This window comes from Coregonus lavaretus (genome assembly GCF_964263955.1).
Source record: "Coregonus lavaretus genome assembly, chromosome: 37".
Classification (NCBI taxonomy): domain Eukaryota; kingdom Metazoa; phylum Chordata; class Actinopteri; order Salmoniformes; family Salmonidae; genus Coregonus; species Coregonus lavaretus.
Window position 1 is genome coordinate 20,911,785 of NC_140024.1, and position 13,930 is coordinate 20,925,714.

The 13,930-nt window shown below is 43.9% G+C and overlaps 1 pseudogene across 1 annotated transcript in view; it reads right to left on the minus strand.

The window, feature by feature from the left end:
• LOC311111689 (transcription initiation factor TFIID subunit 4-like) overlaps positions 1 to 13,930 on the minus strand; it is a 91,873-nt pseudogene that overhangs the window by 73,528 nt on the left and 4,415 nt on the right. Inside the window, exon 2 of the transcript XR_014615921.1 lies at positions 9,593 to 9,753. The product of XR_014615921.1 is annotated as a transcription initiation factor TFIID subunit 4-like (transcript). The remainder of the gene's footprint in view (positions 1 to 9,592; positions 9,754 to 13,930) is intronic.

Below are 13,930 nucleotides of genomic sequence, written 5' to 3' on the forward strand. Positions count from 1 at the left end.
CTAAGTAACACAGTACCATGCTGGTGGGAGGGCTGGGGCTGGGCACTAAGTAACACAGTACCATGATGGTGGGAGGGCTGGGGCTGGGCACTAAGTAACACAGTACCATGCTGGTGGGAGGGCTGGGCACTAAGTAACACAGTACCATGCTGGTGGGAAGGCTGGGGCTGGGCACTAAGTAACACAGTACCATGCTGGTGGGAGGGCTGGGCACTAAGTAACACAGTACCATGCTGGTGGGAGGGCTGGGCACTAAGTAACACAGTACCATGCTGGTGGGAGTGCTGGGGCTGGGCACTAAGTAACACAGTACCATGCTGGTGGGAGGGCTGGGGCTGGGCACTAAGTAACACAGTACCATGCTGGTGGGAGTGCTGGGGCTGGGCACTAAGTAACACAGTACCATGCTGGTGGGAGGGCTGGGCACTAAGTAACACAGTACCATGATGGTGGGAGGGCTGGGGCTGGGCACTAAGTAACACAGTACCATGCTGGTGGGAGGGCTGGGGCTGGGCACTAAGTAACACAGTACCATGCTGGTGGGAGGGCTGGGCACTAAGTAACACAGTACCATGTTGGTGGGAGGGCTGGGGCTGGGCCCTAAGTAACACAGTACCATGCTGGTGGGAGGGCTGGGGCTGGGCACTAAGTAACACAGTACCATGATGGTGGGAGGGCTGGGGCTGGGCACTAAGTAACACAGTACCATGCTGGTGGGAGGGCTGGGCACTAAGTAACACAGTACCATGCTGGTGGGAAGGCTGGGGCTGGGCACTAAGTAACACAGTACCATGCTGGTGGGAGGGCTGGGCACTAAGTAACACAGTACCATGCTGGTGGGAGGGCTGGGCACTAAGTAACACAGTACCATGATGGTGGGAGGGCTGGGCACTAAGTAACACAGTACCATGCTGGTGGGAGTGCTGGGGCTGGGCACTAAGTAACACAGTACCATGCTGGTGGGAGGGCTGGGGCTGGGCACTAAGTAACACAGTACCATGCTGGTGGGAGTGCTGGGGCTGGGCACTAAGTAACACAGTACCATGCTGGTGGGAGGGCTGGGCACTAAGTAACACAGTACCATGATGGTGGGAGGGCTGGGGCTGGGCACTAAGTAACACAGTACCATGCTGGTGGGAGGGCTGGGGCTGGGCACTAAGTAACACAGTACCATGCTGGTGGGAGGGCTGGGGCTGGGCACTAAGTAACACAGTACCATGCTGGTGGGAGTGCTGGGGCTGGGCACTAAGTAACACAGTACCATGCTGGTGGGAGGGCTGGGCACTAAGTAACACAGTACCATGCTGGTGGGAGTGCTGGGGCTGGGCACTAAGTAACACAGTACCATGCTGGTGGGAGGGCTGGGGCTGGGCACTAAGTAACACAGTACCATGATGGTGGGAGGGCTGGGGCTGGGCACTAAGTAACACAGTACCATGATGGTGGGAGGGCTGGGGCTGGGCACTAAGTAACACAGTACCATGCTGGTGGGAGGGCTGGGGCTGGGCACTAAGTAACACAGTACCATGCTGGTGGGAGGGCTGGGGCTGGGCACTAAGTAACACAGTACCATGATGGTGGGAGGGCTGGGGCTGGGCACTAAGTAACACAGTACCATGATGGTGGGAGGACTGGGGCTGGGCACTAAGTAACATAGTACCATGATGGTGGGAGGGCTGGGCACTAAGTAACACAGTACCATGCTGGTGGGAGGGCTGGGCACTAAGTAACACAGTACCATGCTGGTGGGAGGGCTGGGGCTGGGCACTAAGTAACACAGTACCATGATGGTGGGAGGGCTGGGCACTAAGTAACACAGTACCATGCTGGTGGGAGGACTGGGGCTGGGCACTAAGTAACACAGTACCATGATGGTGGGAGTGCTGGGGCTGGGCACTAAGTAACACAGTACCATGCTGGTGGGAGGACTGGGGCTGGGCACTAAGTAACACAGTACCATGATGGTGGGAGGGCTGGGCACTAAGTAACACAGTACCATGCTGGTGGGAGGGCTGGGGCTGGGTACTAAGTAACACAGTACCATGATGGTGGGAGTGCTGGGGCTGGGCACTAAGTAACACAGTACCATGATGGTGGGAGGACTGGGGCTGGGCACTAAGTAACACAGTACCACACTGGTGCCCCATGGCGCTACGGGCACACAGCCCACTCTGCCAGCCTGGACCAGGCTTGACACCAGGAGGGGTCGGAGGGGATGAGGCCCTCTGTCCCTGGCTCTCAGCTCTCACTTACAGTACACACACACACAGGGCCAACCGAGAGAGGGAGAAGGGAGACAGGAGAGGGGAGAAGGGAGAGGGGAAAGGGGTTAGATGAAGAGGGCCCCTCCCTCTGAGTCTCTCCTTAGCAGAAAGTTTTGTGGGCTCAAAGAATGTGCAGTGAGAGGGGAAGAGAATGGGACTCACGAGGGGGGAAGAGCCGGGGGGTGCATCGCCCCGCCAGCCATGCCTTCATAACACATTTCTCATTCACCAGCTAAAGCGTTGTTATCTTTTTAAACCAATCAGGCAGTTGGATGATGAATGATTTAACATGTGTCGAAGGAAGGAGCTCGGCTCGGAATGCCTTCCGTTTTCCCTCACGGTCACAAGAGTGACAGACAGCCCGACAGAGAGGAGAGGAGCACCGGGAATAAACACCATTCGCTTTCATATCCCAGCTCCTCTTGTATTCATGTGTTGATGTTTATGGCAATGGTGGCAGCTCACTAATCTGCTATCAGTGACAGTTTTTAACTTTCGATTCTCTCTGAGCCTAAATCACATCACAACCAACTCTGCAATACTTTGTTACAGTGTTTATCTCAGGATGAGCAGGTAGGAAGAAGGATAACAAGTTCAGCAACTCAAAGATAACCGTCTTAATTTCTACGGCTCGTGGAAATAATGATATGCAAAGTCTGAGCCTACTGGTACCATAGTGTCTAGTGGTGCTGAGTCCTCAAGTAACAAACACGCACTTAGGTTATTACAATGCAATTACCATTTTACTTTGTAATTCTTATATATATATATATTTTTGTAAAAATCCATTGATTTGCAATCCTACAGAATTAGAGGCTAAATACTGGCATAATGACACCCAATGGTAATCAAAGGTATTGCAATGCTCTTTTGTTCAGCTGAATTATACAAGTCAAAGAAATGCTGCCCCCTGGTGGTATTTATATGTTATTGAATGCAGGTACCAGACAGGATATCTCATATCAGTTCTCAAATTGCCATTCCACAAACCCTTTCTGTTCAAAGCAGACACTTTGACAACAGAGAGTATACAAAATCAACTTTTGTCAAGCACAGTCAAGTTCAGCAGACACGTATACTAACAAGTTTTCCAACAAGAGTCGTGAAACATGTTAGTCCTATCACATTCTGGATTCAATACAATAAGCTTCACAATGAATCAGTGGCGAAAAAAAATAATATATATATATATAATAATAATTGTGTTGCTTGTTTTGCATGTTATTTTGGCATTAATACGTGTCACATATCAGTTTGCAAACAATGTAAAAAATATATATAATATTGAGTTAATAAAGCCGCATACAAACATGGTCTCTTTTTTGCTTTCTTGAGTAAGGCAGCTCCAAAATGCAGGTATTTCAGCCTAGCTCAGCACTTTCTGTAGTGGTGGGGCAGCCAGCGGAAAATATAGAGCGTAGGCGTTGGTAATCTTCTCTAGTTGCGCCGTGATTGGCTCAGTGTTCTGTCACTCAAGGTGACACTACGTCACCGCAGAATCTACAGGGTGAGCTAGGCAGTTCAAGCCCTCTTGGGTGCTGCCAGGCGATTTACATGATGAAGTGCCCATCCAAGAAGGCTCAAGGTCATTGGCCACAGATAAAATGATGTCAAATCACGTTATACTGTATCTACCATAGCTTTGATTGGACTGATCATGTCAACATCATACTTTCAAAATCTTAGCTAGCAAGCTAGACAAACAGTCATCATCATGAATCACGTCGACAATCTACTGGCAAATCCTTTTCAATCCTTGTCATATGATGAGAAATTATAGATAAAATGTATCGGTGCTCATCGGCCATTGGACATAAACATTACACAAGTTGGAAATCACAAATTCAACAATGAGTGGTTTGGAAGGAATCAGTGGCTAACTGCAAGCATCGAAAAGCAATCACTATTTTGCTTCCCCTGCCTGCTATTCGGTGGAGTGTGGTCAAAGTCTGGGTTTAAGGGTCTAATTTCCAAGCTTAAAAGGATAAACATTCACACGCAACACCATGGGCCAGAAAAGGTTGAATACATTGGCCATACTGTCAATCCAGCAGCATGACTTCTGCCGCGTTGAAAACAACTGGAAACTCGGAACTGGGAAATCTCAGACTTCAGTGAGTTCAAGACATCTGGGAACTATGAAAAAAACGAGCCCAGACTTGGAAAATAAGTTTTGAACGGTCATCCAACTCGGAATTCCAAGTCGGAAACTTGGGCCTCTTTCTAGAGCTCCGGCCTGAAGACCACTGACCTAATGATTCAACCTTGTTTTTTTCAGAGTTCCCAGTTGTCTTGAAAGCACCATAAATCCAGAGAATGCCAGACTTTGATGACAAAGTTGTATGACAAAATGTGCCCACAAGAAGGACCGCCATGCCACCTTCCTGTTCAAGTGAGCACAGCACAACAATGGTGAGTCCAAAAATGTATTGTATTCTGCTGGATATAAATGATGTAATATGCCAGGGAGATATGTTGCTGTAGCTAAGAAAGTAATACTAAGTGTATGTTGTGTAGTAAGCTGTTAGTAGCCCATGTGCCTCACCCTAATGATTTGGTCCCTTTACCCCTCATAACTGGTGGTGCACATGTAGCCTATAGCCTGTTTTAGAGAAATATCATTGACTATTGTAAGAGATTTCATTGTCTGCTTATACAGTGCATTCGGAAAGTATTCAGACCCCTAGACCTTTTCCACATTTTGTTATGTTACAGGCTTATTCTAAAATGGATTAAATTGTTTTTTTCCCCTCATCAATCTACGCACAATACCCAATAATGTCAAAGTAAAAACAGTTTTTTATAAATCTATGCAAATTTATAAAAAATAAATAAACTGAAATATCACATTTACATAAGTATTCAGACCCTTTACTCAGTACTTTGTTGAAGTACCTTTGGCAGCGATTACAGCCTCAAGTCTTCTTGGGTATGATGCTACAAGCTTGGCACACCTGTATTTGGGGAGTTTCTCCCATTCTTTTACATTTACATTTTAGTCATTTAGCAGACGCTCTTATCCAGAGCGACTTACAGTTAGTGAGTGCATACATTTCTCATACTGGCCCCCCGTGGGAAACGAACCCACAACCCTGGCGTTGCAAGCGCCATTCTCTACCAACTGAGCTACAGGAGGCCATTATTCTCTGCAGATCCTCTCAAGCTCTGTCAAGTTGAATGGGGAGCGTCGCTGCACAGCTATTTTCAGGTCTCTCCAGAGATGTTAGATCAGGTTCAAGTCCGGGCTCTGGCTGGGCCACTCAAGGACATTCAGAGACTTGTCCTGAAGCCACTCCTGCATTGTCTTGGCTGTGTGCTTAGGGTCATTGTCCTGTTGGAAGGTGAACCTTCGCCCCAGTCTGAGGTCCTGAGCGCTCTGGAGCAGGTTTTCATCAAGGATCTCTCTGTACTTTGCTCCGTTCATCTTTCCCTCGATCCTGCCGCTGAAAAACATCCCCACAGCATGATGCTGCCACCATAGGGATGGTGCCAAGTTTCCTCCAGACATGATGCGTGGCATTCAGGCCAAAGAGTTCAATCTTGGTTTCATCAGACCAGAGAATCTTGTTTCTCATGGTCTGAGAGTCCTTTAGCTGCCTTTTGGCAAACTCCAAGCGGGCTGTGATGTGCCTTTTACTGAGGAATGGCTTCCGTCTGGCCACTCCACCATAAAGGCCTGATTGGTGGAGTGCTGCAGAAATGGTTGTCCTTCTGGAAGATTCTCCCATCTCCACAGAGGAACTCTGGAGCTCTTTCAGAGTGACCATCGGGTTCTTGGTCACCTCCCTGACCAAGGCCCTTCTCCCCCGATTGCTCAGTTTGGCCGGGCGGCCAGCTCTAGGAAGAGTCTAGGTGGTTCCAAACTTCTTCCATTTAAGAATGGTGGAGGCCACTGTGTTCTTGGAGACCTTCAATGCTGCAGAAATGTTTTGGTACTCTTCCCCAGATCTGTGCCCCGACACAATCCTGTCTCGGAGCTCTACGGACAATTCCTTCGACCTCATGGCTTGGTTTTTGCTCTGACATGCACTATCAACTGTTGGACCTTATATAGACAGGTGTGCGCCTTTCCAAATCATGTCCAATCAATTTGTAGAAACATCTCAAGGATGATCAATAGAAACAGGATGCACCTGAGCTCAATTTCGAGTCTCATAGCAAAGGGTCTGAATACTTATGTAAATAAGGTATTTCTGTATATTTTTTATATATATACATTTGCAAAACATTCTAAAAACCTGTTTTCACGTTGTCATTATGGGGTATTGTGTGTAGATTGATGAGGATTTTTTATTTTATTTTTTATTTTAGAATAAGGCTGTAACGTAACAAAATGTGGAAAAAGTCAAGGGGTCTGAATACTTTCCAAATGCACTGTATGCCCCCTTTATTTATCCTACGGTTCTGACTTGGTGTACAGGGAGAATACTGTAAGAAAGGCCTATGTTCTGAATTCTGTCGCTGTACATTTCTAAAGTGCTGAACAAATAGTTATATTGACTATGTCCGTCTTAGCTCGCTCATTAATCTCTTAATCGAAATTACGGATTGCCTCTTATCCGCTCATCATTCACTTATGCCATAGTTTGTACATCTCAATTGTTAGTAGAATCCACATTTGTTTAAGCAAGTCAGCCATATCAGCTACACTACCTGTCAAAAGTTTTAGAACACCTACTCATTCAAGGGTTTTTCTTTATTTTTACTAATAATAGTGAAGACATCAAAACTATGAAATAACACATATGGAATCATATAGTAACCAAAAAAGTGTTAAACAAATAAAAATATATTTTATATTTGAGATTCTTCAAATAGCCACCCTTTGCCTTGATGATAGCTTTGCACACTCTTGGCGTTCTCTCAACCAGCTTCACCTGGAATGATTTTCCAACAGTCTTGAACGAGTTCCCACATATGCTGAGCACTTGTTGGCTGCTTTTCCTTCACTCTGCCGTCCGACTCATCCCAAACCATCTCAATTTGGTTGAGGTCGGGGGATTGTGGAGGCCAGGTCATCTAATGCAGCACACCATCACTCTCCTTCTTGGTAAAATAGCCCTTACACAGCCTGGAGGTGTGTTGGGTCATTGTCCTGTTGAGAAACAAATGATAGTCCCACTAAGTCCAAACTAGATGGGATGGCGTATCGCTGCAGAATGCTGTGGTAGCCATGCTGGTTAAGTGTGCCTTGAATTCTAAATAAATCACAGACAGTGTCACCAGCAAAGCACCCCCACACCATAATACCTCCTCCTCCATGCTTTACGGTGGAAAATAAACATGCAGAGATTATCCGTTCACCCACACCGCGTCTCACAAAGACATGGCATTTGGAACCAAAAATCTCCAATTTGGACTCCAGACCAGAGGACAAATTTCCACCGGTCTAATGTCCATTGCTCGTGTTTCTTGGCCCAAGCAAGTCTCTTCTTCTTATTGGTGTCCTTCAGTAGTGGTTTCTTTGCAGCAATTCGACCATGAAGGCCTGATTCACACAGTCTCCTCTGAACAGTTACTTGAACTCTCTGAAGCATTTATTTTGGGCTGCAATTTCTGAGGCTGGTAACTCTAATGAACTTATCCTCTGCAGCAGAGGTAACTCTGGGTCTTCCATTCCTGTGGCGGTACTCATGAGAGCCAGTTTCATCATAGCGCTTGATGGTTTTCGCGACTGCACTTGAAGAAACTTTCAAAGTTCTTGAAATGTTCCATACTGACTGATCTTCATGTCTTCAAGTAATGATGGACTGTCATTTCTCTTTGCTTATTTGAGCTGTTCTTGACATAATATGGACTTGGTCTTTTACCAAATAGGGCTATCTTCTGTATACCCCCCCTACCTTGTCACAACACAACTGATTGGCTCAAACGCATTAAGGAAATAAATTCCACAAATTAACTTTTAAGAAGGATCACCTGTTAATTGAAATGCATTCCAGGTGACTACTTCATGAAGCTGGCTGAGAGAATGCCAAGAGTGTGCAAAGCTGTCATCAAGGTAAAGGGTGGCTTTTTGAAGAATCTCAAATATAAAATATATTTTGATTTGTTTAACACTTTTTTGGTTACTACATGATTCCATATGTGTTATTTCATACTTTTGATGTCTTCACTATTATTCTATAATGTAGAAAATAGTAAAAATAAAGAAAAACCCTTGAATGAGTAGGCGTTCTAAAACGTTTGACTGGTATTGTATGTTTTTTTTAAAGGAAGTAAATGAGGCTGAATGAACTGTTTTGCTGCCAGACAAGGCTCTGCTGATAGCCAGGTGTAGCGGTGTTAAGGATTCACTCCATGGTGCTGAATAGAAAGCTCTGCTGTTGGGACAGCTTTAAGTAGGCCCTAACAGTTTGTGGGCACCGTTTGTCACCGTTATAGTGCAATTAATGTATTGTTTAGTGTTGTGGTTTTGCTGGCATGCATTTTTTTTTTTTAAGATGAGTTTGCCCCACCAAAATTGACATTGCAATGAATAATGTTTCCACAGGTGATAATAAGCAAATTTCTATGAAATATTTACCAGCTCATTACATTTGGAATATAGGGGACCCAGAAGAGTAATTAAAATAAGGATATTAACCCAGATCTACTGCTCTATCAAAAATAATAACAAATCTGAAGTAATTACTATATAATTACACATAGAAATACAATAAAAAGGTACAATATTTGTGTCAAACACAGACCTGTCTGGATAAAAGCTTGATCGGCAAAGACCTGACAAATGTAACATGTCTAAACTGACATAATGTAAGTCAGGTAGATTATATTGTGTTTACTAGTTTCAGCTGACAGCTTAAACTATACGCATACAAATACAATGTTGTTACTAGAGCAATTACACTGCTAACAGAAGGACATAATGTAAAGTGTTACGGTAACCATAAATCTATTCCAATTGTCTCAGAGGCTTCAGTAATGTAAAGTCACTACAGAGAGACAGCTAGGTGGCAGGCTATAACCACTTTATCTCTTTTGATATCCTCAGAGAATGTGTCTGCATACATTTGACAGTCAAATTCTTTACTACTATACCTAACGGTAAAACTTAGCTACCTAGAGCAGCCCAGTGTGTAGATTAGTCTTCTATGAAATAGATTACCTCTTCAACATCCTATGCAATAAAGGCCTTTCCATCATAAGGAATACCAAATTATGAGTTACCCAATAAGCCAGAGGCTATATAAATTCAGCAACTGTATTTTTCAATGTAATGAACTAAATCCATATTTTTGAATTAATATATCCCTCTGTGTAACTGATTCACTGAACAAGTAAGGGATGTCACAGTGTAGTAGTGACAGTGGGGTAGTAACTCTTACCTGTGGGGTAGTTGCTCTGAAGGTGGCCCCTGCAGTGGGGGTGGCAGTTCGGGGGGAGATGTTGTTCTGGGCCTGGGCCTGGGCTTGGGCCTGTGCCTGGGCAAGGGCTTGCTGAGGGACCATCACTAGCTGACCCATCTCAGTGCGCACCAACACCATTCCTAGAGTGCAGACAGAGCAATCACACACAATATACTCAGTCAAAGTCAATACACTGTCCTAAAAGGCACCTGGGCTGGCTGTCAATGAAATGCACCTATTTCAGTCACATAGTGACCCTAGAAAGTGGTCCTCTGTAGCTCAGCTGGTAGAGCACGGCGCTTGTAACGCCAAGGTAGTGGGTTCGATCCCCGGGACCACCCATACACAAAAAAAAAAACATGTATGCACGCATGACTGTAAGTCGCTTTGGATAAAAGCGTCTGCTAAATGGCATATTATTATTATTATTATTACAAGGAGACCAGTGACAAGGAGATCACGTTGAATTTACGAAACAGTAGTCTAAATTCTGATGTCATGTTCAATCTGCCCATGAGAGCAGTACATGCCATTTTCATCAGCATCAAACAGAACGAGAAATAATAGAGCTTTTATTAAACAGTGTACCTGTTACTGAACATAAACGCCTCAAACAGATTTCCATAAGCCTCCTCTAGCTTAACTCAGAGAAAATGTAACTATATCATACTACACATTTTCTCACTAACACACAAAAGCTACTTTAATCACTGGACATTTTGGGTAGGCTAATGGGTATGCTATAAGAGTAATGTCCAGACACAAGTAGACCTGATGTGACTTAAGAGTATATGTAGATCTATGTGCACACAGAAAGTAGCCTCCTGCACTCTGCGGAGGAGCATCTGAACCAGCAGCATACCACCCTGCATCTTACTGCTGGTTTGCCTCTGAAGCTGAGCAGGGTTGGTCCTGGTCAGTCCCTGAATGAGAGACCAGATAGTGATGGAGGGCCAGTAGGAGGCACACTTTCCTCTGATCTAAAAAAAGATCCCAATGCCCCAGGGCAGTGATTTGGGACCAGGACCGACTTTAGGAAATCCTGCTCTAAAGAATGAACATGGTCCACACCCATGCAGTTGTGAAGAGGGCACGACAGCACCTCTTCCCCCTCAGGAGGCTGAAAATATTTGGCATGGGTCCTCAGATCCTCAAAAAGTTATACAGATACACCATTGAGAGCATCTTGACTGACTGCCTCACTGCTTGGTACGGCAACTGCAAGGCACCTGACCGCAAGGCGCTACAGAGGGTGGTGAGTAAGGCCCTGTACATCACTGGGGGCGAGCTGCCATCCAGGACCTCTATACCAGGCGTTGTCAGAGGAAGGCCCAAAAATGTTTCAAAGATTTCAGCCACCCAAGCCATAGACTGTTCTCTCTGCTACAGTACCGCACAGCAAGCAGTACCAATGCGCCAAGTCTGGAAACTACAGGACCCTGAACAGCTTCTACTCCCAAGCCATAAGTCTGCTAAATAGCTAATCAAATGGCTACCCGGACTATCTGCATTGACCCTTTTTGCACTAACTCTCTTGCACTCTATGCACACACACTGGACTCTACCCACACACTCATACATACTGTACTTACACTGACACCCCAACACACACATACACTACATAATTACGCCTACACACACATAACATGTCCACACACGCATACTGACGCCACACACACACTCACCACATACGCTGCTGCTAATGTCTATTATATATCCTGCGGCCTAGTCACTTTATCCCTCGCTATATATTCAGTGCCTTCAGAAAGTATTCACACCCCTTGACTTTTTCCACATTTTGTTATGTTACAGCCTGAATTTAAAATACAGTAGATTAAATTGAGATTTTTTGTTACTGTCCTACACACAATACCCCATAATGTCAAAGTGGAATTATGTTTTTTGAAAAGTTTACAAACTATTTAAAAATGAAAAGCTGAAATTTCTTGAGTCAATAAGTATTCAACCCCTTTGTTATGGCAAGCCTAAATAAATTCAGGAGTAAAAATGTGCTTAAGAAGTCACATAATAAGTTGCATGGACTCACTCTATGTGCAATAATAGTTTTTAACATTATTTTTTTATGACTACCTCATCTCTGTACCCACACATACAATTATCTGTAAGGTCCCGCAGTCGAGCAGTGCATTTCAAACACAGATTCAACCACAAAGACCTGAGAGGATTTCCAATGCCTCGCAAAGTAGGTCACCTATTGGTAGATGTGTAAAGATGTTTTAAAAAGCAGACATTGAATATCCCTTTGAGCATGGTGAAGTTATTAACTACACTTTGGATGGTGTATCAATACACCCAGTCACTACAAAGATACAGGCTTCCTTCCTAATTCAGTTGCCAGAGAGGAAGGAAACCGCTCAGGGATTTCACCATGAGGCCAAAGCTGACGTTAAAACAGTTACAAAGTTGAATGGCTGTGATAGGAGAAAACTGAGGATGAATCAACAACATTGTAGTTACTCCACAATACTAACCTAATTGACAGATTGAAAATAAGGAAACCTGTACATCAGAGGAGGCTGGTGGGAGGAGCTATAAGAGGATGGGCTCATTGTAATGGCTAGAATTCAATAAATGGAACAGAGTCAAACATGTGGTTTCCATTTGTTTGATGTGTTTGATACCGTTCCATCAATTCCAATCCAGTCTTTAGGATGAGCCCGTCCTCATATAGCTCCTCCCACCAGCCTCCTCTGATGTACATAATACAAATATTCAAAAACATTCATCCTGTTTGCAACAAGGCACTAAAGTAATACTGCAAAAAATGTGGCAAAGCAATGAACTTTTTGTCCTGAATACAAAGTGTTATGTTTGGGGCAAATCCAATAGAACACATTACTGAGTACCACTCTCCATATTTTCAAGCATAGTGGTGGTTGCATCATGTTATGGGTATGCATGCAATCATTAAGGACAGGGGAGTTTTTCAGGGGAAAAAAATAAACAGAAAGGAGTTAAGCATAGGGAAAATCCTAGAGGCAAACCTGGTTCAGTCTGCTTTCCACCAGACACTGGAAGATGAATTCACTTTTCAGCAGGACACTAACCTAAAACACAATGCCAAATCTACACTGAAGTTACTTAACAAGACAATGAATGTTCCCGAGTGGCCGAGTTACAGATTTGACTTAAATCAACTTGAAAATCTATGGTAAGACCTGAAAATGGTTGTCTAGCAATGACTCACAGCTGTAATCACTGCAAAGGTGCTTCTACAAAGTATTTAAATTAGATATTTCTGTATTTCATTTTCAATAGATTTGCAAAAATTTCTAAAAACATGTATTCACTTTGTCATTATGGAGTATTGTGTGTAGATGGGTGAGATGTTTTTTTAAAAATCCAATTGGAATTCAGGCTATAACACAACAAAATGTGGAATAAGTCAAGGGGTGTGAATAGTTTCTGAAGGCATTGAATAGGTACCTCAACTCCCTCGTACCCCTGCACATCAAATCGGTATTGGTACTCCCTGTATATAGTAGCAATTCTATTTTTACTCGTTATTTAAAAAATGTATTCACTGTGTATTCATTCCTCGTGTCACTATTTCAATGTTTTATCTTTAACTCTGTTGTTGGAAAAAGACCCGTAAGCATTTTACTGTTAGTCTACACCTGTTGTTTACGAAGCATGTGACAAATACAATTATTTATTTTCAGAGCTGATCTGATTGGTCAACATACCAAAATATCAGAATTAGGCTGTCTGTGTAAACGCCACCTCTGTGGTCAGTAAAGATCCCATGGCTCTTATCATAAGAGTAGGGGTGTTAACCCCAGTATCCTGGCTAAATTGCCAATCTGGCCCTCATACCATCATAATAATAATAATAATATGCCATTTAGCAGACGCTTTTATCCAAAGCGACTTACAGTCATGTGTGCATACATTTTTACGTATGGGTGGTCCAGGGGATTGAACCCACTACCCTGGCATTACAAGCGCCGTGCTCTACCAATTGAGCTACAGAGGACTCCTTAAACAAGGAGGAAGATACATGCTCTGGCCTGATGATGTCATTTTAAACAAGGAGGAAGATGCATGCTCTGGCCCGATGATGTCATTTTAAACAAGGAGGAAGATGCATGCTCTGGCCCGATGATGGCAATTAAAACAAGGCCTGTTTTGCCAGTGATTTAATTACTATTATGAATCACAGTATACTACTACATTTCCTACCCGGCGACAAAGTACAGTATACAAATATATATATATATAGTTTTATATTATACAATGAGCCTACTACTAATCAGAAAGCACATACTAAGCAAAGTAACCATCAACAATATATTA